The sequence below is a fragment of the Canis aureus genome, chromosome 1 (genome assembly GCF_053574225.1).
Source record: "Canis aureus isolate CA01 chromosome 1, VMU_Caureus_v.1.0, whole genome shotgun sequence".
Lineage (NCBI taxonomy): Eukaryota > Metazoa > Chordata > Mammalia > Carnivora > Canidae > Canis > Canis aureus.
The window spans coordinates 62,165,862-62,190,063 of NC_135611.1; the positions used below are offsets into that span (position 1 = coordinate 62,165,862).

The following is a 24,202-nucleotide window of genomic DNA, read 5'->3' on the forward strand; positions in this document are numbered from 1 at the left end:
TGGCATACAAATGCTCATAGTGTTCCTTTACACTCCTTTCTATTTCTGTAAGGTCAATAGCAGTATTTCCTCTTTATTCCTGATTTTAGTAATTTTAATCTCCTCCCTATTCCTTGGTGAAAGTTTGTCAACTTCACTGACCTTTTCAAAGAACCAAGCTTTGCTTCTGTTGATTTTCTCCTTTGATTTTCTATTCATTTTTCATTTATTTCTTCTCTAATCTTTATTACTTTTCTCCTTCTGCTTGATTTGATTTAGTTTGTTCTTTTCTAGTGTCCTAAAATGGAATGCTATGTTATTTATTTTAGACCTTTTTCTCCTCCTCCTCCTCCTCCTCCTTCTTCTTCTTCTTCTTCTTCTTCTTCTTCTTTTCTTCCTCCTCCTCCTCCTCCTCTTCTTCTTCTTCTTCTTCTCTTCTTCTTCTTCTTCTTCTTCTTCTTCTTCTTCTTCTTCTTCTTCTTCTTCTTCTTCTTCTTCTTCTTCTTCTTCTTCTTCTTCTTCTTCTTCTTCTTCTTCTTCTTTCTTCCTTTTTAAATATAGGTAACTACAACTATACACTTCCCTCTAAGCACTGTTCTGGTTGCATCACATATGTTTGTTACGTTGTAGAACTGTTCTTATGAGCCATACATTTGTGTCCTTCTCAGAGGTAGTTATCAAGTAATAAAGATTCAAAGGGGTCTATGTTTAAACTAGGACCAATATTGATACTTAATAAACCTACTATTGTCACTTGGGACATCTGCAGATTGAAAACTGGCCAATATTTAATTTTCCAGATTAATATTCCATACTGCTACTGTTTCCTGAATACAGAGAAAAAATTAGGGAAAATAGTCTGAAAAATATCTCTACTTCCAGAGTTAACTAAAACTTTTTTATCCTTCATTCTATTTTGGAACTTTAAGATGGATTAGATAATATTGATTAAGTATTCTGACAGAACAGTGTGATAAATATAGACATCTTTTCCTATTTTATGTCTACACTTTTCTCACAGATCCCTCAACTTTACTGCCTTCTGTCCTGGTTCATGTCACTAGGGGAAACAGCATAGTATATAAAGATAAAACATGTGACTTGTGTTCCAAAAGATATTTGTATTCATCTTCTCAGAAAAAAAAAGATGACTCTCAAAAGATTCAGTTGTTTTTTAAAAATATATCTGGGAATATATTAAATATCTGGGATATACTAAAAACAAAGCAATTAAAATTGAAGGTGTCAAAAATGCTTTATTTCAAAGTATTCTTAGCATTACTCTTACTACTGAAAACTGGGCTTTTCTCTGAATCACAATTTTATTAGCTGCAAGTCAAGGTGGTAGTTTCGGAATACTGGGAAATTTACTTACAAGAATAGTCTAACAGCCACATGGGTCATAGTCTTTATCTTTAAATGAAAAAAAGGAAAATGCTACCAGTCATTTTTTGATTCATCATTCCCCACTAGATTTCTGAAACTTTCCTCTTCAATATCCTATTTATGGCTTGGAACCATTTTTATTTTCTAATGTGGCTTGACTTCTTTTGAGGTTTAACATTTTTAATGGGCTTTGTCTTTTTTTTTATTCTCAATAATACTCACTTTCTTGGCCAAGATTTATCTATTATTTTGTAAAAATTCATTTAGTTTTCATTCTAAATAGCCTCTTTTATGTACTAAGAGATTTGATCACTGGAATACTAGTTTCAAAATTTATGAAACTTGGAATTTTTTCTTGCTTAGTCTTTTATTTCTAGCAACTGGCTATTCTTCTAAGTTTTAGTAATCTATAAATCAGGAGGAAAAATGTATACTTTCATTTCTCTCATTGAGTCCAATTTGGCTCTCAGAACCAATCCTCTTTCCCACAGAAGTCAAACTCAGACTTTTCATTTCCTCTACTTCATTTCTTGACCCAATTCAAAACAAAAATGTAGCCTTTCAAGTATTATGAACATATTTTACCTAATACTTGACCTGAAGATAATATAAAGAAGCTTTTTTTCCCCAAGCAAAAGGGGACACATGGGCTATAATCTTGCACTGGAATTTAAGTTTCTGTTCATTAGATCTTTATACCTTTCTTCAATTATGTCTAACCCTAAACCCACTGACAGTCTTTACCTAGATTCCCTTACAATATATGTCTGCAGATTACAAATGGTAGAAACCAAATAATCCTGATATTTTTTTAGAGTAAGGGACACCATTTTAACTCCTAAATCATGCATTGTTCAATGTTCTTTATCTGTCAAAGAAACAAATCAAAATACATTAGTGTATAAATTAATTCTTTGCTTCTTTTAAGTCCTGTTAAGGATCACATAGCTAAAGACAGGCAAAGTAATGAAGTCTAATTTTTTTAAAGATTTTATTTATGTATTTTAGAAAGAGAGAGAGTGGGAAGAGGGGCAGAGGGAAAGGGAGAGCACCACCCCCACTCAATGCAGGGCTTGATCATGACCTGAGCTGTAAACAAGAGTGCAATGCTCACCAACTAAGCTGCCCTGGTGCCCCAAGTAATGAAGCATTATTAAAAACTATGTCTCTAATTTGCAAGATTCACCAAATAGTCAAAGGCTTTCTCTTATTGCCTTCCAAATAACTAAAACTCTTTTTCTTGTGCCATATTCAGACCTTCATATTTATATTGAAATGTCAGCAATGCTAAATCATGACAAATTTAAGTAGAACTTTATTTTTTTTTGTTTTTTTTCTTAAGGTTTCTTTTGTGTGTGTGTATTTTTTATTGGCGTTCGATTTGCCAACATATAGTACAACACCCAGTAAACAGAACTTTAAATTTCTTTTTTAAAAAAAGAAAAGAAACTTAAGAGATACAAATACTTTTAAATGAATAAATGGAGGTGCAGAAGGTCAAAGTGTTGTCAAGATCACATATCATTAATAGCAGATACTTGATTCAAACAGAAGTTGCTAAAATCCTACCAGTGTTCTTTCTCACCAAGCTTCCTACTGTACAACAGTGTCTCTTAATCTGAGTATATGTTTCACACATAAGAAAACATGAAGACATAATGAGGGTAATAATTCTAAATGAAACTCTTTGCTATTAGATCACAGGTTTTACGCATTTTGCTAGGATGAAAACACTCAACAATAAGAAGAAATATAATACTCTTGAAATTCCAGCTACTTCTAACTATAAGTAAAATATGTTTTAAAGAATCTTAAAACCTTTTTCTTAATATTTAACAGACTCTTTGAAAGTTGACTAAAGTTAAGGGTACCTGGGTGGCTCAGTTGTTGAGCATCTGCCTTCAGGTCAGGTTGTGATCCCGGGGTTCTGGGATCAAGTTCGACATGAGGCTCCTTGCAAGGAGCCTCCTTCTCCCTCTGCCTGTGTCTCTGCCTCTGTGTGTGTGTCTGTGTCTTCCATGAATAAATAAAACCTTAAAAAAAAAGTTGACTAAACTTAAAATTAGGTAGATCCAGTTTCTATTTCTTTCTTTGCCTGTGTTTATTCTTTTGAAACACAAACTATAAAAATCTTCTGCATTACCTGAAATAGAATAACTCAAATATGGGCTACTGTTAACTCTAACTCCATAATTATGCACTATTTTGTTCGTGTGTTATACAGTAAGTTCGTATCTTTATTTTCAAGTCAACAATTCTGCATTGGCAGACTTGTTTCCATTAAAAGGAAAATATCTATTATTCTGGGGCTTGTACTGAGGAAAACACATTTTAGAAAAATTATTTTTCCCCACAATAGCTCCACAATTTTGCCTGGCTACTACTTTGGCTTAAACTTAGAACCACAGAATTAAAGTCTAATGTTTATAGTTCTTTCATTTTAATTTTATTTCTCTGGACTGCCTATAATCCCTTCTAATCATTTCAGCTATGGTAATTTTACCAGCTGTGATAATGTCTGCTTAAACATTCAGGCTTTATGTGTGCAGTTATGTTATTTCACTGGCTTGGCATATTTGTGTCACATCAAGCCCAAGTTTTCTCAGTGGGTCTTCTTTTAGCCTTGTAGTCATTAACTTGAAGTATTAGTTCTTACTAAATGTTGGTTCTGCCCAAATGGTCCACCAAACGCCTCCTGCTTTATGCTTTACCATTCTCCTTTGTCAGAGAGAAAATTTTAAATATGAAAAACAAATTCCTCCATTTGCCTTTGCCTTCCAACCTTATATCCAAGAGAAAGCATAGACATGATTCCATAAACTAAGTAGTATTTATTATAAATACATACATTTTTAAATATCCTAAACAAAGACCTATCAAATAATTAAAAGCATGTTGGATAGTTCTAAATCAAAAACGAGGTAAAAGCTCTTCTAGAATAATATCTGTCAAGCCAAAAGACTCAAAAATATCTCAGATTCAGTTTAGGAAATAAAAGTCAAAAATCAAACTATCAGCAGAAAAACTGTAGGAACATTTAAGCTCCATGTTTCAGTAAAAACCTTGAGACATTCAAATTACTAAGAGCAAATGCTGTTCAAGATTGGCTTATGAGTTCAAAGAAATACATTTCACAAGCTACCAGAGCCTACTACTACATTGGACAGAATTCATAAAAGTACTGCTATGCTTGTCGCTGTGGACAAATTGTAGGCTGACAGTGAAGAAGGAGGCAGGAGGGTCTGGAAATAGATGACTGAAGATTTCCCAGGTTGCTACCCTCTGACTCTTCTCATGAGATTCGAAGTGGCAAAATTTCCCTGACTGATATTCATGTGTCATTTTCAAATGCTAGTATGCCCCCACTGCATCTATCTTTCCTGGTAATAGAAATCTGGGGACCTGGTCCAATGAGCACTAGTGAAATGTGAGATTAGGCTGAGTGCTGAATGCCTCAGAGACATACACTTGGCAGGAAGCTCAAAATTCAGGAGCCATTTTGGAATGTTACACAGATTCAAAATATTTCTGAGAGGCTCCTGGTCAAATTATGAGAAATTAAACATTGTCAGGATGATAATCACAATAATTCAAATCTGTAAAACATCCTTGAATGCAATCATTAATAAAACAACAGTGGGATGCCTGGGTGGCTCAGGGGTTGAGCGTCTGCCTTCAGCTCAGGGTGTGATCCCGGGATCCTGGGATCAAGTCCCACCATTGGGCTCCCTGCATGGAGCCTGCTTCTCCTCTTGCCTGTGTTTCTGTGTCTCTCATGAATAAATAAATAAAATGAATAAAAAATTAATAAAACAACAGTGAAATAGAATGCTTCTAGTATTTCTTAGAAATCATCTCTCTGGGCAGCCCAGGTGGCTCAGCGGTTTAGTGCCACCTTCAGCCCACGGCATGATCCTGGAGACCAGGGATCGAGTCCCATGTTGGGCTCCCTGCAAGGAGCCTGCTTCTCCCTCTGCCTGTGTCTCTCTTCTTTCTCTCTCTCTCAATGTGTCTCTTGTGAATAAATAAAATTAAAAAAAAAAAAGGAAATCATCTCTCATCAAATGAAGATATATATTCACATAGCACTAAGTGATCAATAACAACTATGCAGGAATTTCTCATAATCTGCCTCAACTCTTCTGAACTTGTACAAGAAGAACATTTCAGAATCAAAATGATTTCTAATAATTGAGCAGCTAATCAAGCTTCAACAAAGTCCCTTCAGGACTAATTAGGTGACATCAACACTTTATCCTTCCTAATGAGGCATTTGTTAAGTCTTAGACCTATTTAATTCCTAAACTTGAAATTTACATAGATCTGTCAGAGTTCACTCATTTAATTGAAATATTTTGTATTTTGCCTTTAAAGTGTTAAGAAAAATCTCCAGCATTAAAAAATTCAGTGTCAGTGTAATTTAGCAGGGAGCTGTATGAAAGAACCTAAAACAGATCTCCAAATCACAGAAGAATAGCCTATGAAGACTCAGGGGAATGTATTAATAATTCATTTTTCTATTGTGTACCTTTTTAATTATTTAGCTCCAAAAATCCAAGTCCATTTCTAGACCAAATTCATTTGACTATGTGTTCTTCAGTCTGTTTTTACATTATGATTCAAAATCTACATAATTTTTAAATGATTATAATACATGTGGAAAAATGTGGTCACTTATAATCCATCCTGTGCCTAAATAATACTGACCACCTGGAAATGAATCCAAAGGTGCTCTATTCTCAATATAACTCATAAATTGGTAGTATAATCATTTACACCCTGAAACAAGCAATACGAAATCAAATAACCATGTTAAGGAATAAACATTTGTTTTAATCCCTTTTCAGAAAATGCTGAAACTTCATGACAGATATGAACATTTCACTTTAAGAGCTAAAGCAATATATATTATGTGAGATGTGCTATGAAAGATTTTTTATCTTATTCTCTGTAAACATTTGTGTGGATAAGACAAAACATCAGGTAATCTTTGAAGGAAAACAAATGAAAAAAATCCTATGCTCAGGCCTATATTATGAAGGCTTAGATAAACCTTGCATGCTTTTTAAGATCATGTCGTTATGCTATATGTTGACTTAGTATCAATTAACTTAAAATTTTGAGGAACAGGCCTTTCATACACTTTCTCCCTCATCAAAATTATTATCATTAAGAATTAAGAATTAACTGTGCTTTCGAAAAAATAAGGATATATTTATAGATACTGTTCTCAGATACATACTTAAGTCAGGAAAATCACTTCTATAAACCAAGTTTTCAAACTTTTAAAAGTCATAAAACTTTATCATGTGCCTTAAATTTATAATACCTGCATCTGAAAAGTAAAGAAGTATTTACCTACTGCAACAAAATCAATTAAAACTTTTTAAATATAACTATTTATCATTTAAAGGTGTTAAAGATTATGTACAATGGATATTTTTAATCTCATATGGTTTGTGATCTTTAGTCTTGTGTGCTAAAAAGTCCAATTGTTACCAGTTGTTTTTCCATACTAGGATTGCATAAAGTGTTTCATTTGATTTAAATTGCAGAAAATGTTTTCAAAGTCTATGTTTTTTGTGCCTCTTTAGAATACTAAATTATATAAAATACTATTTCCTTTTCCTTAGAAGAGAATATTATTTGGTATCTAGGTAAAGTTCAACATAGAACATAAAAGTTGATTGTGTATTAGCCATGTAAAAATTTAGAAATCAATATTAGAAATTTTTATTTCCTTTGGAAACCTAAAAACAATAATGGCAGCAATGAAGGTTAGGGTAGCAGTAGTTTATTTTCATATTTAGGTGTTAACTGGTAAAATTTGGAGGTAATGTAACAGTGAATAGCAGCTAGGAATACTTCTGCTTTGTGATTTACCTTGCATGGCATAAGACGCTCATACGCATGGGAAGATAATGTAGATTGCACATTAAACAGATAAAGGAAAATTTTAACTCTGACCAGCAATTGATAAATCTAGTAAATAATACCATCACCATTAATATGGTAGCATTTTTTATCCCCAATCCATAAGTCATTTCTGTCCTACACTTATTATATAATAGTAAGAATAAATAAAACTTGTCTGGGTCTTCAGGATGAGGAGTGGGCTACAATTGTCTCAAGAAGTTTGAAGCAGTATGTATTGGCGGGTCCCCAGAAGAGGCTCAGAACACAAGAATTGATCTTGATTTTTAAAAAGAAAAAAAGGGGATCCCTGGGTGGCGCAGCAGTTTGGCGCCTGTCTTTGGCCCAGGGTGCAATCCTGGAAACCCGGGATTGAGTCCCAAGTCGGGCTCCCGGTGCATGGAGCCTGCTTCTCCCTCTGCCTATGTCTTTGCCTCTCTCTCTCTCTCTCACTGTGTGCCTATCATAAATTTAAAAAATATATAAAAAGAAAAAGAAAAAGAAAAAAAGTACAAAATAAAGCATAGGCAAGACTCAGGAAGCAATTCAGATGCAGAACTTTCTGAGAACCCCTAAAGCAATATGATACCTCAGGAGGGACCTCTTATCGTACACTCATGGCTCAGAGCCTCCATGGGAAGATATATCAGGATGCTTACTCAGAAAATCTGTCATTCAATAGTTTCTCCATACTTACATGTATCTACAAGAGTTTACATAAAGTTTCTCTTTAAGGAGTAATATGATAGGGGTGCCTGGGTGGCTCAGCCAGTTAAGCATCCTGATTTTGGCTCAGGTCAAGATCTCATGGTCCTGGGATCTAGCCCCACATCAGGCTCCCAGCTCAGCAAAGAGTCTGCATGTCTCCCTCTCCTGATGCCCCTCTCCCTGCTCACACTCGCTCTCAATAAATAAATATTTTTTTTAAAAAAAGAGCAATATGATGAAGTAACTCTAACTTAAAACATCCTATAAAGCTGTTGTAATTAAGAGCTTCATGTTGACGTAAAGACAGAGATAAAGATATAATAAAATAATATGAATTTTAATAATATGTTAAATAACATAAAGAAGTAAAAAATAAATAAATAAAAAACCCACAAGGAAAGAAAACAGCTTTCAATAAAGGGCCCTAAGACAATTAACTGTTTGAGAGGAAAATCATTTTAGATCATGTTCTGATATCATAAACCAAAATAAATTTCAAGTGATCAAAAATATGCTAAAATAAAATAGAAGAAAATAGTGATATTCTACTAACCCCTGAACAGGAAGGATATTCTTAAGCTTAAATCAGTAAGATAAGTCATAAAGGAGCAACATATATGACTCTGGAAAAGTCAAATTTCACTGCATAAAAAATAGCAAAAACAAAAGTAAAGTAGAATAATTCTTTGAAAGGATAGAAATATTGTCTTCAAATACAGAGTAGATTAGTCATTCTTCCAAAAATGGACAGCTTTTCACCTGCCCAAACTTGTTCTCTGGTTGCTGGGAGGTAAAAGTTCTATTTCCCTATTTGTGACTCCCAACTCTTTCTGCTGATAGAGAATGTACAAATCAAAATAGTAATTTGGAGCTATAATTCAATTAGGTACTAGCATAATAACATTTCTTTTTAGGAAAATACTGTATAGGCAACTCTTTTAGCTTATAAAATTTTCATTCAATACTATTAAAATAGGAGTTGTGCAAGTCACAATAACAATATAACAGTTCATATCCCCAGGTCAGGAGTCTTGGAACTCTCAGTAGAAATCATTTTAGTTTTCATTTCTCTTCTTTAGGGAAGAATACCTTTTGCATTTTATATTTTGTATGTATATTTTGCGTTTATATATACATATAGATGTATACGTATGTGTGTTGTGTATATAAAATATATATGTGGGTGGTAGTGAATTTTTAAAGAGATTTTTTTAAAAAAACATACATTTTAACCAAAAAAAAGGTATTTTATACATTAGGAAAAAGTTCTTTTTGCCTAAACTTTTGCCACATTATCAAATTAAGGGAGACCACCTGACATTGTTTTATGTAGATACATTAATTTAACACATACTAGACTAAAAGTCGTCAAAGTGATCTTCATGATAAATGAGACTTTGCTTTACTTGTACATGAATTTCAAGACCAGAATGTGGATTAGACTTCAGAATTATGAGACAGCTTGATTATCAATAGTTCCAGAAATTCATGGATCTAAAATAAAGAACAATCTCTAATCAAGCATACAACTATGTGGCAGGTACTGTGCATTAAGAATTAACTGCATTTTGGAGCACCGGGGTGGCTTAGTCGGTAAGTGTCTGCCTTCAGCTCAGGTCATGATCCCAGGATCCCGTCAGGCTCCCTGCTCAGCGAGGAGTCTGCTTCTCGCTCTCCCTCCACCCCTCCCCTCTGCTTGTGCACACTCTCTCTCTCCCTCTCTCTCTCAAATAAATAAAATCTTTTTAAAAAGATAAAGAGTTAACTGCATTTTAATCTTTACCATAATCTTTTAGATTTTTTTTCTTCTTTACCATAATTTTATAAAGATTATAACAGACTCTCACAGACTCTCACTGTTAACATTTTAGAGATGAGAAAATGGAAGCTTAGCAGAGTTAAGAAATTTGCCCAAAGTCACATAGGTAACAAATGGTGACACTAAATCTAACCCAGGAACCGGAGTTCTTAATTACTATTTTATTCTAGACATTCTCACTCACTACTGATTAGCCTAAAATAACAGAAGGCTAGTTTTTTATGAAAATTAAACAGTTCCCCTGATGCTAAACAGTAAAACAGAAAGGACAAATGCAGTCCATTTTCAATATGTTATTAAAATTATATTCAATCAATTGATACGTGTGCAAATATGTGAATAAGGACAAAAATTTATAGATTTAGTCTATGCTGGGGATAAAATTATGGAAGATACTTTGAAAAACCATCAAATGCAAGAAAATTACTGATCACTTGGGTTTTTGTGACTATTTCATTATTCAATCACTAGGAAATGTTCTATGAATAGATGATGTTTAAGTATTAAAAATTACTCTTTTTAACTTGGTTTTTTTTTTTTTTTTTTACACATACCTACTTTTTAATCCTGATAGAAACTTGAGGTAAATTCTACTATTATAGGGACACCTGGGTGGCTTAGCGGTTGAGCATCTGCCTTTGGCTCAGGGCATGATCCTGGAGTCCCAGGATCGAGTCCCACATTGTGCTCCCTGCATGGAGCCTTGCTTCTTCCTCTGCCTATGTCTCTGCCCCTCTCTGTGTGTCTCTCATGAATAAATAAATAAAATCTTTAAAATTTTTTCTACTATTATATATATTTTACATAGAGGAAAAATAAGTACTTTTTTTTTAAAATAAGTACTCCTTTTTAACTTTGATTCACAAGACTTTGATCTTAAGCTAAGAAATCCTCTATGCAATTTCCAGCATAGCATACCATGGTATCTCATATGATATCCTGATATAGGTAACAAAGAGCAGGATATTAGCTCTTTAGAAATAGTTTTTACTCAGTAAAACAAAATTCTTATTTTAATAAAGAGCAAAGAAAAGTGATACCAAACACAAAGAATTTAAAAAACATTGCATATCAGCAGAATTGTCCCTACACATCTATTATCTGATCCCAGCATGCTTTTCCAGCAGTTCCAGCCCTTTTGTGTTAGAACTCTTATTTTTGGATGAATGATCAATTGTTTCATGTTGACTTTCCCCAGCAAGCTATAGGTTCACCCCAGCTGCAAAAATTTTCTAAACTCTGAGCAAAGGCTCCATAGGACATACCAGGATATGATCTTTCAAACACAAACAGTATAACTCTGTAGGAATCTACTCAGGAATTTGGGAAAGGAACTTTGTGAGAGAGGTAAGTTAGTAGCATTTATGACTCCTTGCAAATATGACCCCCAAAAAGTGGCTAAAGTCCACATATAATGATTACACTTAACTCTTATATACTGTTTATTTGACAAAAACTTCCCCTAGACTAAATACGGTATCACTAGCTATGCTACAAAAAAAAAAAAAAAAAAAAAAAATTAAGTCAAAAGCTTGGAACAAGTTGTTCACCCTGTGTTAGTGCCAAGTTAGATATATGCCTTCTAATCTTCTAACCAAAAGTCAATAATGCTCAGGGCATCCCTTTAGGCAAATATTGATAACACACAGATTTTTCCCCAATAGATTGGATTTATTCCCTGCCATCCTTCCAAAAGGGATTGAAATTGAATGTCTAGGAATTTGAACAGAGTGGAAAATGTAAGAAACAACTTGACATATGTTTGCATAATTATCATACCCTCAAAGAAGTCTGGCAAAAATAAAACCAAATTTATTTCTTTGGGCCTTGTCAAATTCTTCAAGGACTGTAACCAGTTGCTTCCTAAACTACCAGAAAACTCCAGTTGAAGTGGATCTTGCATCCTGAATATGACTCAAAAGGGCTCTACACCAAGATGATACCAGTATCAGGACTTCATTACTCTCCATTTATAACAATCATGCTATAAAGTAAGTAAACAGTCCTCCTCCCCTCTCACAAATAGCTCTTTCACTTTCTCTCAGCCAATGCCTCTTCTTTTATTCCATTAATGTATCATAGAAGCATATCCTGTATTACAAAATGACACTTCATTACACAAACGGGCTTACACACAGTGGCAGAGACTTTTAATTATCTCCCAGTGTCCTCTCGCTCTTCTCTTTGGGAATACGCTTTTCCCAAGATGTGGTCACTTAACTAGAAACTACATTTCCCAACCTTCCTTGCAGCTACGTATAACCATGTGATTGGTTTCTTGCTAATAGGATCTGAACAGGAGTAATATGTGCAACTTCAGCCTTATCTCTTTAAAGAGAAAACAACTTGTGGCATCTGGCTGGCTCAGTCAGTTAAGCATCTGACTATTGGTTTAAGCTCACATCAGATCTCGGGGTTGCAAGACTGAGCCCTGTGTCGGGCTCCAAGTTCAGCACGGCGTCTGCTTGAGATTCTCTCCTTCTGCCCCTTTCCCTACTTGCATGCTTTCTCTCTCTCCCTCTCTCTCTAAAATAAATAAATCGTTTTTTAAAAAGAGAGAAAAAATAATTTGCCTTCTACTTCTCTATCCCATTTCTTCAGAGTCTAGGCAATCAAGGACAGCCTCAGGGAATAGCAGAGCAATACAGAAAGAACCTGGGTTTCTGAATGAGTCAGCAGCCTCCCTCTGGTTAGTTACATTAAATATCTATTTTCTTTGAGCCACTAGGTTTCAGGATTTGTCATTGCCTCACCTGTATGCCAAAATTACAGACAATTATCCAAATTAGAACTTTCTCCTTTTTCCTGCTACTTTCATGTGTGTTGAAACATTGCTTCTCGTTACAGTTTTGCCCAGGTATGTAGCAAAAGGCTATATTATGAGGTCAATGTGTTTCCTCTTTTTGGACAAGCAAAAGCTATTTTGTGGTATATACCTCAACCACTGGGCTTAAACAACTGTGGTACTTCCAGACTGCGACCATTAGCTCTATGACATTTTTTTTTTTATTTCAATATACCATCAACACTATCCAAGATTTTTCTTCATTGTTCCTATTACTGAAACCCAAGTTTGGCTGCTTAATGCTCAAAAAGCCAATACTCAAGAGATGACTTTTGACTGGAAAGGAATTCGAGCTGTATTCATGATGCCAGTCATCTGGGGAGAAGGTGAACTCTTGTCCAAAAACCAACTTCAAGATTTCTGCCTGGCTCAGAAATTTTTAAAGGGGTTTAGGGCAGTGAATCAATTAAGGAAGTGCAGTAGTCTATAACATTTCTCAACTATGTGCAGACTCAATGGTGCCACCTACAGATGTTAACACAGTGCTTAAGGTTGTGCAAAAGGGTCTGGTTCCTTAGTGCAGAGGTGGGATAGAGATGGAGGGCCACTGTGCAAAAGGATTGGGGATCCTTAGTGCCCCAGGGGTGGGGCAGGAGAACCTGGTGATGTGCAGATGTGCTCTGTTGCTCTCTTCTTCATAGGAAAGAATGCATGATCTATAGATATAGAAAGAAAGGCCTAATCAATCATAAGGGCTAAGGGTACTTACTAAAGCTTGAGGACTACTAGGCTGGCCAGAGGGGCAAAGGCAGCTTCATTCTTGCACTGAATCTTATTTCTGCCATTTTGATTATCATCATAAAACATCTGTATGTCTTATTACCCATTCTCTGCATGTGTCTCTCTGACCAAGGGCAATCTGGCAAGAATATTATTTCACTGAAGTCACAAATCTCCTGACATCTGATAGATCCGCCCAAGCTCTCCCATTGAACCCACAGTGGCAATACCGCTACAGGTGTCAACCCCAGTTACAGTAACCCCAGAAACACATATTTCTTTTTTTTTTTAAGGTTTTATTTATTTATTCATGAGAGACACACAAAGAGAGGCAGAGACACAGGCAGAGGGAGAAACAGGCTTCGTGCGGGGAGCCAGATACAGGACTAGATCCCAGAACCCTGGTATCAGACCCTGAGCCAAAGACAGATACTCAACCACTGAGCCACCCAGGTGCCCCAGGACACACATATTTCTATCACTGATATAAGCCTTGTTGATAACATTCTTCAGCCTGGATTTATTGCAAAGAGATCACTCTTCTCTTTTGTTCTTTAATCTTTTTTGAAAAATGGCAAATGTTAAAGTCTCACTGAGATAATTCAAAATATTCTATGTAATATTATCTATGCTTTCCAATCTTACAACTAGGAAAGAAAAGCCTTTCTTTTCATTTTTGGTCACAAATCAGAGTATTTTCAAAGGGAAAAGAACCATAAGGACCATTTTTCCAGGAATTTTTAAACTGTGTTCCTGGCACCCTACAACTTCAGAGAAGTAGTTTACAGTATGCCTGAAGTGGGGTGGAGGGAAGAGGCTGAGTGGGAGGCACCAGGGTCTCCACATCCCCCCATACAACTGCCTTGAAACAAACCAAGTTTTCTTTCACCTTTTAATATGTTAGGGTTCAGTTTGAAATTTCAGTTTTAAAACAAACCTCCTAAATTTAAAAAGGACTGATCTAGTCCAAACCAGATGAGGTAAATAAGAGCTCAAGAGAGTGAGATTTACCTATGAAAAGAGAACTGACTGGTGGTGAAGCTAAGATGGGATCCAGTTGCAAGCACAGGGGTACAAGAACACCTGGGTCCAGGGCTCCCAAACAGACCAGATGTGGCCACTCGCTGCTGACAAAATCCGAAGAAAGAGAAGCAAGTAGTGGTGATGCAAGAAGAGAGCTGATTTCAGTGAGGCCAACACCAGGAAGATAGCGAACTAACATCTCAAAGACCATTTCCAAAATGCAAAATTACTTCCAGGTTTATATAAGGAAAATTTGGGACAAAGGTGGGTAAATGTGTGTAGATAGGTAGTGAAGGTTAAATAGACCACTGTCTTAGAGTCAATCTCGGGTGGGATTTTGCTGGCCCAGTGTGGTCCTTGTTGTTGAAAAGAGTAGCTCCTGTTCCCATCAGGGGAGATTTTGTCCTGAAGGTCTTCCACCTGAACACAGAGACAAGCTGGAAAGAAAAACCCAACCAGAAAGTTTCAGGTCAAAATGGAGGAAGCCAAAGTCCTCTTTCAATCTTAGTCTTGACATCTGGCCCAGAATTTTTATTTTATTTTATTATTATTTTTAATTTAATTTTTTTTTTGGCCCAGAATTTTTATACCCAAGTTAGAGGTTATCTAAGAAAATGCGGCCACCCAACCGCATACAGTTAAAATGACACAGCTACTCTGGTGCTCTGTGACTACAGAAATTTCAACATCAACTTCAAATTTCTCTGTAATTTCCATTTGGCTTATAGTTCAGAATCATGCTAGATATTTTAATTTCTGTATCCAATAATTAAGATATTGGTATTAACATTTTTCTATTTTAGAAAGGCAACTTTTTTAATCAAAAAAGAAATTATGACAAGAAAATTAAAATTTAAAACATCTTTAAAGAAAGGAAATTTTGATGTTGCAGAAGGCACAGGACTGTAAATTAGGAAATATGATTTCAAACGCCGTTCTGTACCAAAGAAATAGCTTTGTGCCCTTTCTTCACCACTCATATCATCTTGACATGCCTCAAGTTTCTCAGTTTTTAATGAGGTTAGTCTATACAACTTACAAGCTTTCTTCCAGATCTAAAAATCTAGGATTCTCTTTTCTAGGTGAATTCTGTTCACCTCCAGATCAAAAAATAAAACATGTAGCTATTCACTGTATATCTCTGGGCACAATGTGTGTATATATACATTAACAATGTATGCCTACAAATCAAAGGAATCAAGCTTTTCATTTTACGGCTCTACTTTATGTTTTTCTCCCACTTTTTAAAATAAACTGTAATTTACATAGAATAAATTGAGCTTTTTCAGTGTATAATTCTGTGGGGTTTTCAGAATGTATAGTTATATAATCACCACCAAAATAAGATACATAAACAGTTCCATCATGCCAAAAAATCTGCACACCCCTTTATAGTTAACCCCACACCATCCCTATTACCTAGCAACTACTGCTCTGTTTTCTGTCACTGTAGTTTCACCTTCGTTTCTTTATGTATTTTTTTTTTAATCTTGGGCCTGCTTACTTTCTTACTTTTATCTATAGCTCTGAAAGTTAAATACACACTGCATCTACCCTGATGGTTGCCATATATCTTGTTTAACAACATCTCCGTGATGCAGGCAACACTGCACCTATTTAAATATGAGGAAACTGTGCCTCACTAAAAGAAGTAACTTCCCAGAGTCACACAACTAGTCAACACTGAAGCCTCACTTCTTAATGACCATAGCACCTCCATACAGCTCCTAGTTCAGCCTACCTCCAGACTTCTTTTATGTGAGAGCAAAATTAAAATTATTTTTTTGAGCCTGTGTTGTTTTTAGTTTTCTATCCCCTGAAGCCAAATACAGCTTCATTTCTTTTGGATCTTCTCTTTTGGAACACCCTCCTCTCAGGAGGACATAAGCCACTTACCTCTATGGTGAGCTTACCAGACCCAGGGAAATATTATAGTTTAATTCATGGCATTACATTTTTGGAGCTCTGATTGTTGTCACAGGTTCTCTCATGCATATTGTCCAGATAGTTTCAACATATCAATATTTCAAGATTATGTCCTTGGGAAAGACTTTGGGAGTAGGGAAAGCAAGTGGATTCCAAAGACATGCACATTCCAAGGACTAGGTAGGAGGTGATGAGCCTCCAATATCCAAAGTCTATCCCACAGGTCAACTGGCAGTCATACCCTCTTCCAACAAGAATGTACTTTGACCTGTGGCAACACCCAGAGCTCCAAAAATGTAACACCATGAATCACATTTTCATTTTTAAATTCGCCAGATGAATACCCATTCTCCAATTCAACTTGCACTACATATTTTTTTAATTGCTAAGCCTTTATTTTAGCATGCACATTAAAGGTATACTCTATGCCATACTCATATTCATAGAAATGGGTTTGCTTTAACAAAGGCAACCCTGATGTTCAAATAGGACAAATCTACTTCACACTCACAGATGGAAAACTTCTTTTAATCCCTTCAGAATATCTTGTATGGTGGAACACCACTCCTTGAACCATTTTTCTTATTCTTCAGTCTCTTGACATAAGAAAAATAGTATCTACCATAGGAAAGAAGACTAGAATGGCCTATAAGTTAAAAAAAGACACTTATGTGGGGAAGAACTAAGGCCTGCATTTTAAAAATGTACTTTCGCATATGCATTTATGTTAAACAATCTAACGAAAGTTCATAAATATTTACTTCACATTGCAATCTGCATACATATTTTTATGTAAGATAGAGGAAGAATATGATTAAAACATCAAACCATTACAAGAACATGCACAAGGAAGTTATCTGAATGAATGGATTAAACATAAGGGGAAATGCTAGTTATTTAGTGTTGAATCACTAAGTAACAGGAAGGGAAAATAATGTTATCTAGCTTATTAGGTGATAGCATAATCTTGTAGAAATGTAAAGGAAGTCATAGTACATACATATCTCAGGGAAGGAATTTTTCTCTACTCTCTGTATAAGAATTGTGTCTTTTGTGACTAGGAGCTTTGTTTTTAGCTTATGGAATTCCTGACTATTGGACCTGATTACATCTCTCTTTCTCTCTCTCCCTCTCTCTCTCTATTCCTCTCCCTCTCTCCCTCTCTCTTCTTGGCTGGTAAAGCTTAAAGACATACTTATGTGCCCCTTCCAGTAAGCAGATACAAATTCATGGTCTATGTTTTATGTTCTAACACCATTCTAGAGGTTATCTTTTCTTCCTAATCTTATTTTCTTTGCTTAGTTTAAATCATTCATCTTTTTAAATGTAGGTATTCCTGTACTATTTCTTAAATTATTTGTGGAACAACACAAAATCTAAATTAAATAACTAGTAAATTATGCTAATATTGGTATTTGTTGTTTGTGCTCTAGGTGTCATTTCCAAAAAATCATTACTAAGATCCACGTCAAGATGCTTTATTCCTATGTTTTCTTCTAGGAGTTTCATGGTTTCAGGACTTACATTTAATTATTTAATCCATTCTGAGTTTTTGTGCATAGTATAAGATACGGTCCACTTTCATTCTTTTATATCCGAATATCCAATTATCCAGCATCATTTATTAAAAAGACTGCCTTTTCTCCATTGAGTATTCTTGACTCCAGTTCAATTTCTTTTTACAAGTGAACTCAAATTAAGAGAAAAACACGTCTGCTATAATATTTTTGTGGATATATGAATCACTATAACAATATTTTACATAGAATAAAATAAATCAAAATGCTTAGCACTTAACAGTTTTCACTGACAATGTAGAAGGAAAGAAGGGGGAAAATATTTTTTCTTTTTTAGAATCCTTTGCCTTTGGGGCACTAAGCTGGATCAGTAGGTAGAGCATGTGACTCTTGATCCTGAGGGTGAATTGAGTTCAGTCAAGCTCCATGTTGGGTGTGAAGCCTACTTAATTTAAAAAAAAAAAAACTGGGGTGCCTGGGTGGTTCAGTTGGTTAAGCGTCTGCCTTCAGCTTGGGTCATGATCTCAGGGTCCTGGGATAGAGCCCTGCATTGGGTGCTCTGCTTAGAAGGGAGTCTGCTTCTCCTTCTCATTCTCCCTCTGTGCTCTCTCTCTCAAATAAATAAAGTATTTTTAAAGATTAAAATTTAAATTAAAAAAAAGAACTACTTAAAATCTTTGCCTTTGCGTTAGTCCCTGATCCAATCCAGCTCTTAAAGTTTTCTTGTCTTATGTACTAATGTTCAATATCATTAAACTGAAACAGTTTAACTGAGAATGTTCCAACGTATACCTCTTCTAAATGAATTATTACATATTAGTTGCTTTATGTGTTTCCTCTCACTTTTAAAGATGTCCTGATTTGAATGATAAATAATGATGGATTTCAGTAGTTCTCAAAAATGGTAGATATTTAAAAAAAAAAAAAGGTAGATAGTATAAAACCATTCCTTGTTCCCAAAGGACCATGACATGTCTCTAGGAGAAACTTTCTGATGCCAAAAGAGAGGAGAATCACTTTCTGAATACTGTGGCTAAACGTTTTCATAAACTGCCACTTTAATTACCTAGACTTAGAGCATATGTAAGAATTTCTGTAAAAGTGCCTGAAAATAATTCTAGTAAATTTTACTAGAATTCTAAGTGTGTCAGGTTCACACTAAACACTTTATTTACATTATCCCATTTATTCCTCAATACAGCCTTGTATATATTATTCCTACTAACACTACTTTAGAGATCAGAAAAATTGAAGCTTACAGAGGAAAAGCAATTTATCTAAGGTTACATGGATAGTAAGTAGCAGAGCCAGGATTCAAACCTAAAATTAACACTCGGGCCAGAGGTAACTCTACAAGTAACTATACCTATATCTCACAAATACTTGTTATCCTCTTGAGTGGTATTAGAACATCAGGAAAGCCTTTTCTCATCCGTCTCCACCAACTCCCCTAAAACATATACAATTAATCCCAAAAATTTTATCTTGAGAGAGCCATTCTCTCTGGCTTTATGTAGCTAGGTGTGGTGGTCATTTTGGGATTGCCATCCTTTGTTTATTTTTTGCTTCACCTATTTGAAAAGTCCTTTAAATTGAAGATTCGTGTGGTTCTGATGAAAGAGACTCCACCTTCCAGTCTAAGAATGAACCTAAGATCACCTAATTTTGTGCATTCTTTCTTTTGACCATAAGGATTGGCCCAAAGATGGGTAAGTGACAAAACCTGAAAGCCTCAATATTTATAGTAAAATCCTGGGACGGGGACACAGACTGATTTTTATACTAGGCATGAACAAAAACATATGTAGTCCTTTGAGCTACTGGTATTCATTTAGAGGGCTTAAAGACAGAAGTAACCACACAGAATGCAGAGCAGAGAAATGGAAAGAAATTAAGTCCTAGGCAGCACTTGATAATCCATTGGATCAACCTTCACCTGTCTTTGGCATTTTAGTTATATGAGTAAGTCAATTTCATGTATCGCTTAAGCCATTTTGAATTAGGCTATTACTTGCAACTGAACTGACCTGAATTAATATATAAGGGATAACATTAGAAAAATGGGCCTGTGGGGTGGCCAGGTCTCTTAGGAGTAACATTTGGAGATGTGAGATATGACACATCCCAATTTTATCAAGGGCTGGCAAAAATTACAATACTTTTTTTTTTAAGATTTTATTTATTCATTTATTTATTCATTCATTCATTCATTTATTCATTCATGAGAGACACAGAGAAACAGAGAGGCAGACACATAAGCAGAGGGAGAAGCAGGCTCCATGCAAGGAGTCCAATGTGGGACTCGATCCTAGGACTCCAGGATCACGCCCTGGGCCGAAGGTAGGCGCTAAACTGCTAAGCCACCCAGGGATCCCAAAATTACAATGCTTTATAGGTCACTGTGACTCTCCTCCATGTAGTCAGCTACCTACAAAAGTATTTTTAAAAATACTCCAGTTCAATTTGAATACTGAATACTCCAGTTCAATAAATTTCTCTATTTCCTTTTAGTTCATAAAGGCTAGTTCCATATCCTATATCATTCTATTCTCATAACAATGATAAAAGATAGGTATTACAATTCCTGTTTTATAGATTTAAAAAACTGAGGTCATTTTTCCAAGATAATAAATCTATCAAGTGGCTAAAAACAAGGATTCAAAATCAACTCTTATGAATCAAATTCTTTTTTTTTTAATTTCTGCTACCCCAAGCAGAACTGGATTTCAACTACCCATAAAATTTAATGATGGGCCTGAGTTCTCTAAGACAGCTGAGAACAATGGCAAGTGTTATTAGTGTACTAGTTCTTGCAGTATTTTCCTGGGGATACAAAATATAAATGATGCTTGTAAAAGAACTATGTCCTCAACTATATATATATATATATATATATATATATATCCTACCTTTAATACCCATTAATGGCCTCAGATTCTGCCCTTGAATCGTCTAAGTGGAATGTGTCTTGTTTTCCCCTTGTTAATTCATCTCATAAATAGATTCTTCACATCCAGAGGGACCTCTTTGATTATTTGTGGTTTTTGCCACTCCTTGTCATTAAATGGAAACAGCCCAAATTTCTAAATAATCATACCAAGAGTTTAAAAATAATAGCATTTTATGTCTTTCAACAATGCTTTGATAAATGTATCATTATTATAATTATTGTATACATGAGGAGATAAAGGCTTAGAAAGGTTAAGTAACTTTCCCAAGGCCACACATTTACTAAGTAACACAGCTGCAATGCTATCCCAGATTGGCTGGATTTCAAAGACAGTTTCTTCAACAGCTATGCTACAATAACACCCTCTGCCTAGGTCCATTTTTGCCCAACCCATATTTTGTTAGAATTCCATTCCTCAACTGTTGACATACTGCTCTCTCACTGTCCAGTTCAACACCTCCCATACCACACCCCCATCACGAATGAGATCATGACAACTCTAGTTTCTAATATTTCTATTCTTCTCCACCAAACCAAAACTTCTTTTTCTCATGACCTGCCCTGAGATTGTAACGAGTGATAATAGGTAATCAGATAAATTAAACATTGCTAATGTGTGTGCTAATTTAGTGTGTAACATTTTCTCAGTGAAAATTATATTTTAACCATTTAAAATAGATGTTATAAGACAGTGACCAAGGGACACTGTAAATACTATGAACATGTCAGTGGGGCTGGAGAGTTAAAAGAAAGGCAGTATTCTAAGTCAGCGGCATTCTGACATCTGTAAAAACTACTGCATAAGTCTCTCAATTCATTGCTGTGTAAGACTACTGTAGCTACTAGCCACCCATCATTAACTATATATATGAGAATTGCTCAAGTAGAATAATAAGGACAAAAACCTTCAGTGTTCTCCGCCAAAAATACAGGAATAGCAATATGTTTGCTCTGTCCAAAACAAAGAGCTCACCTGTATGCCCTCACCTCACTGAACCACATACCTGCAGAAGATAAACTGTGGGATGTTTTACGTGTTTGTTGACTTTGTGAGAAAGTACACAGGGCTAAGTGAAGAAAGTCTAGCAGATTAAACATTTGAATGAATGGTCAAAAAAAATCTCAGATTGTATACTATAGAATAATAGTCGTAAATCATTATTAGATGTCACTTGCTTTGTAAAAACTTCATTCAGGCCATAATATTTTTAGTGTCCTGTACTCCTATCTCAAAACATTTTTATTCCTCAGAAGCAATCTCTCCACTTCTATCACTGCTTCTCAAATCACTAAGCCAAGAGACCATACCTTATAGCTATAAGAACACAGATGCCCAAGCAAATGGAAGAAAAGCAAAGATTATTCCATTTATTTCAGTGCCATATCATTTTGGCCTGTAGCTTGATTTTCACTGGTTTTTTAATGAGATTTGCATCTCTGCCCATTTGTGCTAAAGCTTATTTTCATGAGATTATCATTTCTCATATTCACTTGTCTGCAAGCGTTTTTCTTTTTTGCAAAGATGGGTACAGCACTACCCAGAGGGAAGGTGTCAAATCACTCCAGTAAACAGGTGCCATCCAAAAGAAGGCTCATGTCCACATCAAATTTTTGGCAAAAGGTGGCAAAAGAGTGCCAGAAAATCTGATTTTACACATCACAACAGGCATGATACTGCTGTTCAGAAACTCTGATTTTTCTGTATAGTACGACACTATTCTAAGTCAAGACATCTTCCAAAAACCCACAACCAAGTGCATGCCTTCTATACATGCTAGTGGACTGGGGCTCAGAATACAGCTGAGGTCTTACCTAGTCTATAGGACTTATTTAATTCCTATTATATCAAGGTGGACCAGAGATTACCATATCCTCGCAAAAGCCAGAAAAATAGTCTTTAGAAAACATCAAATATTATTGGCACTTTACTTCATTCAAAATGATGTTCTGGTGTTAATTCAATAATGCCTAAAAGGTTGTTTAGCTCATTTAAAGCTACTCTACTTACATGCAGTGCTTGTGACAACAACTGCTGAATGTTTTGCCTACTTGCCCTATAGTGTTCAGATAACTGTTTCCTAAGAAACACCTTCTTCCTCTAATGCCCAGTAATGCCTTCAGTTCTTACACTGTTTCCCTGACCATGGCCAAAAAGAGATATCTTGAGTATAAGAGATATTTAAACTATCACTGAATCTTGTCTGTTCCATTTCTCTTAACCCTCTATTCCAATCTCCATCACCACTGCTACCAACTCCATCAAAGCTAAAGGATCTCTCACCCATATTTTTGCAGTATCAGCATAACTGAGCCCCTTTCTCCCAATCATGCCCAATTCCATCCACTTCTCACTTGGCAAGTGTTTTGTTTTTGTTTTTGTTTTGTTTTTGAAACATCATGTTTCTTCCCTATTAAGCTTCACTTCCCATTTTCTTAGGCTAAAGTTAAAATCTTAATGAGAACTACAAAGTACAAGAGGATCAGGGCTATGTACCACTTTTCCATTTTCAACTTTTTCTGCTTCTCCCATCTTTCTGCTCTTCATACTCATCATGGTCCCCCTTGCCTCCAAACCTTGAAATACTGATCTCTATCTACTCTCAATGATCCCAGCTACCCCATCACCCAGCATCCCTTTAGCACTGTACTGGTTCATTTCTACTCCTCCTATAGTCTCAGCTTTAACTCTACCTCCCCAGGGAGTCTTTCTATGACCATTGGTTCCATGTCAAATCCCTGTGATGCATTCTGATTATACTCTGTACTTCACTTTTCTTGATACTATTTAACAGTTGGAATGATTTGTTTTCTATATTTCCTACTAGGTGGTAAGTTCTGTGATATCAAGAATTCTGTCTGCATGATGCTTGACAAGGTGTATACCCAGTATTGAGCACATAAAGGGAACCCAATATTTGTTGAATAAATTAATGAAGGTAATAAAACTCTGATTCCTGTTCTAACAAGAAGACTCCAAGAAAAAATTGCCAATACTAGGATAAAATGCCCACCCAGTTGTCATCGTTTCTAGTAATAGACTCTGATTCCTATTAAATTTGCAGAACTGTGTGGTATTTTAAGTATAAATGAAATGAATATAAAATCAAAAGAGCATCTTGAAGTCAGTTATGCATTCTGCATGGAAAAATTCATCTAACTACATGTAAATATTTATGTGTATAATAATATACCTCTACTCCTACAATGTGTGCTCCATGCTGATTTTCACCCCTAAGCAAAGTGTAGAGACAGAAAAGTAAAACTGAGCATGCATGTGCACCAAACATGATTAAAATACTTACAAAGTAAGTGTATATATGTTTCCATTCCTAACCTATCTAATTTGTTTGGGATCATCCTCCTCTTTGCTTTTTCTATCATCTCATCCTTTCTTTCACTGTGGATTTTTCCACCAA

At 35.4% G+C, this 24,202-nt stretch overlaps 1 protein-coding gene across 16 annotated transcripts in view; it reads right to left on the reverse strand.

The window, feature by feature from the left end:
* Positions 1-24,202, reverse strand: part of LOC144316120 (uncharacterized) — a 480,356-nt gene that overhangs the window by 377,388 nt on the left and 78,766 nt on the right. For 9 of the 16 annotated variants that reach the window (XR_013381974.1, XR_013381972.1, XR_013381964.1 and 6 more), the window contains one exon: positions 14,613-14,830. The exons of 6 other annotated variants lie outside the window; for them this stretch is intronic. The gene's annotated coding sequence lies outside the window, so the exon portion shown is untranslated. Of the gene's footprint in view, positions 1-14,612; positions 14,831-17,313; positions 18,010-24,202 lie in introns of those variants that run through there. One more of the 16 variants, XR_013381961.1, reaches the window with a different exon arrangement.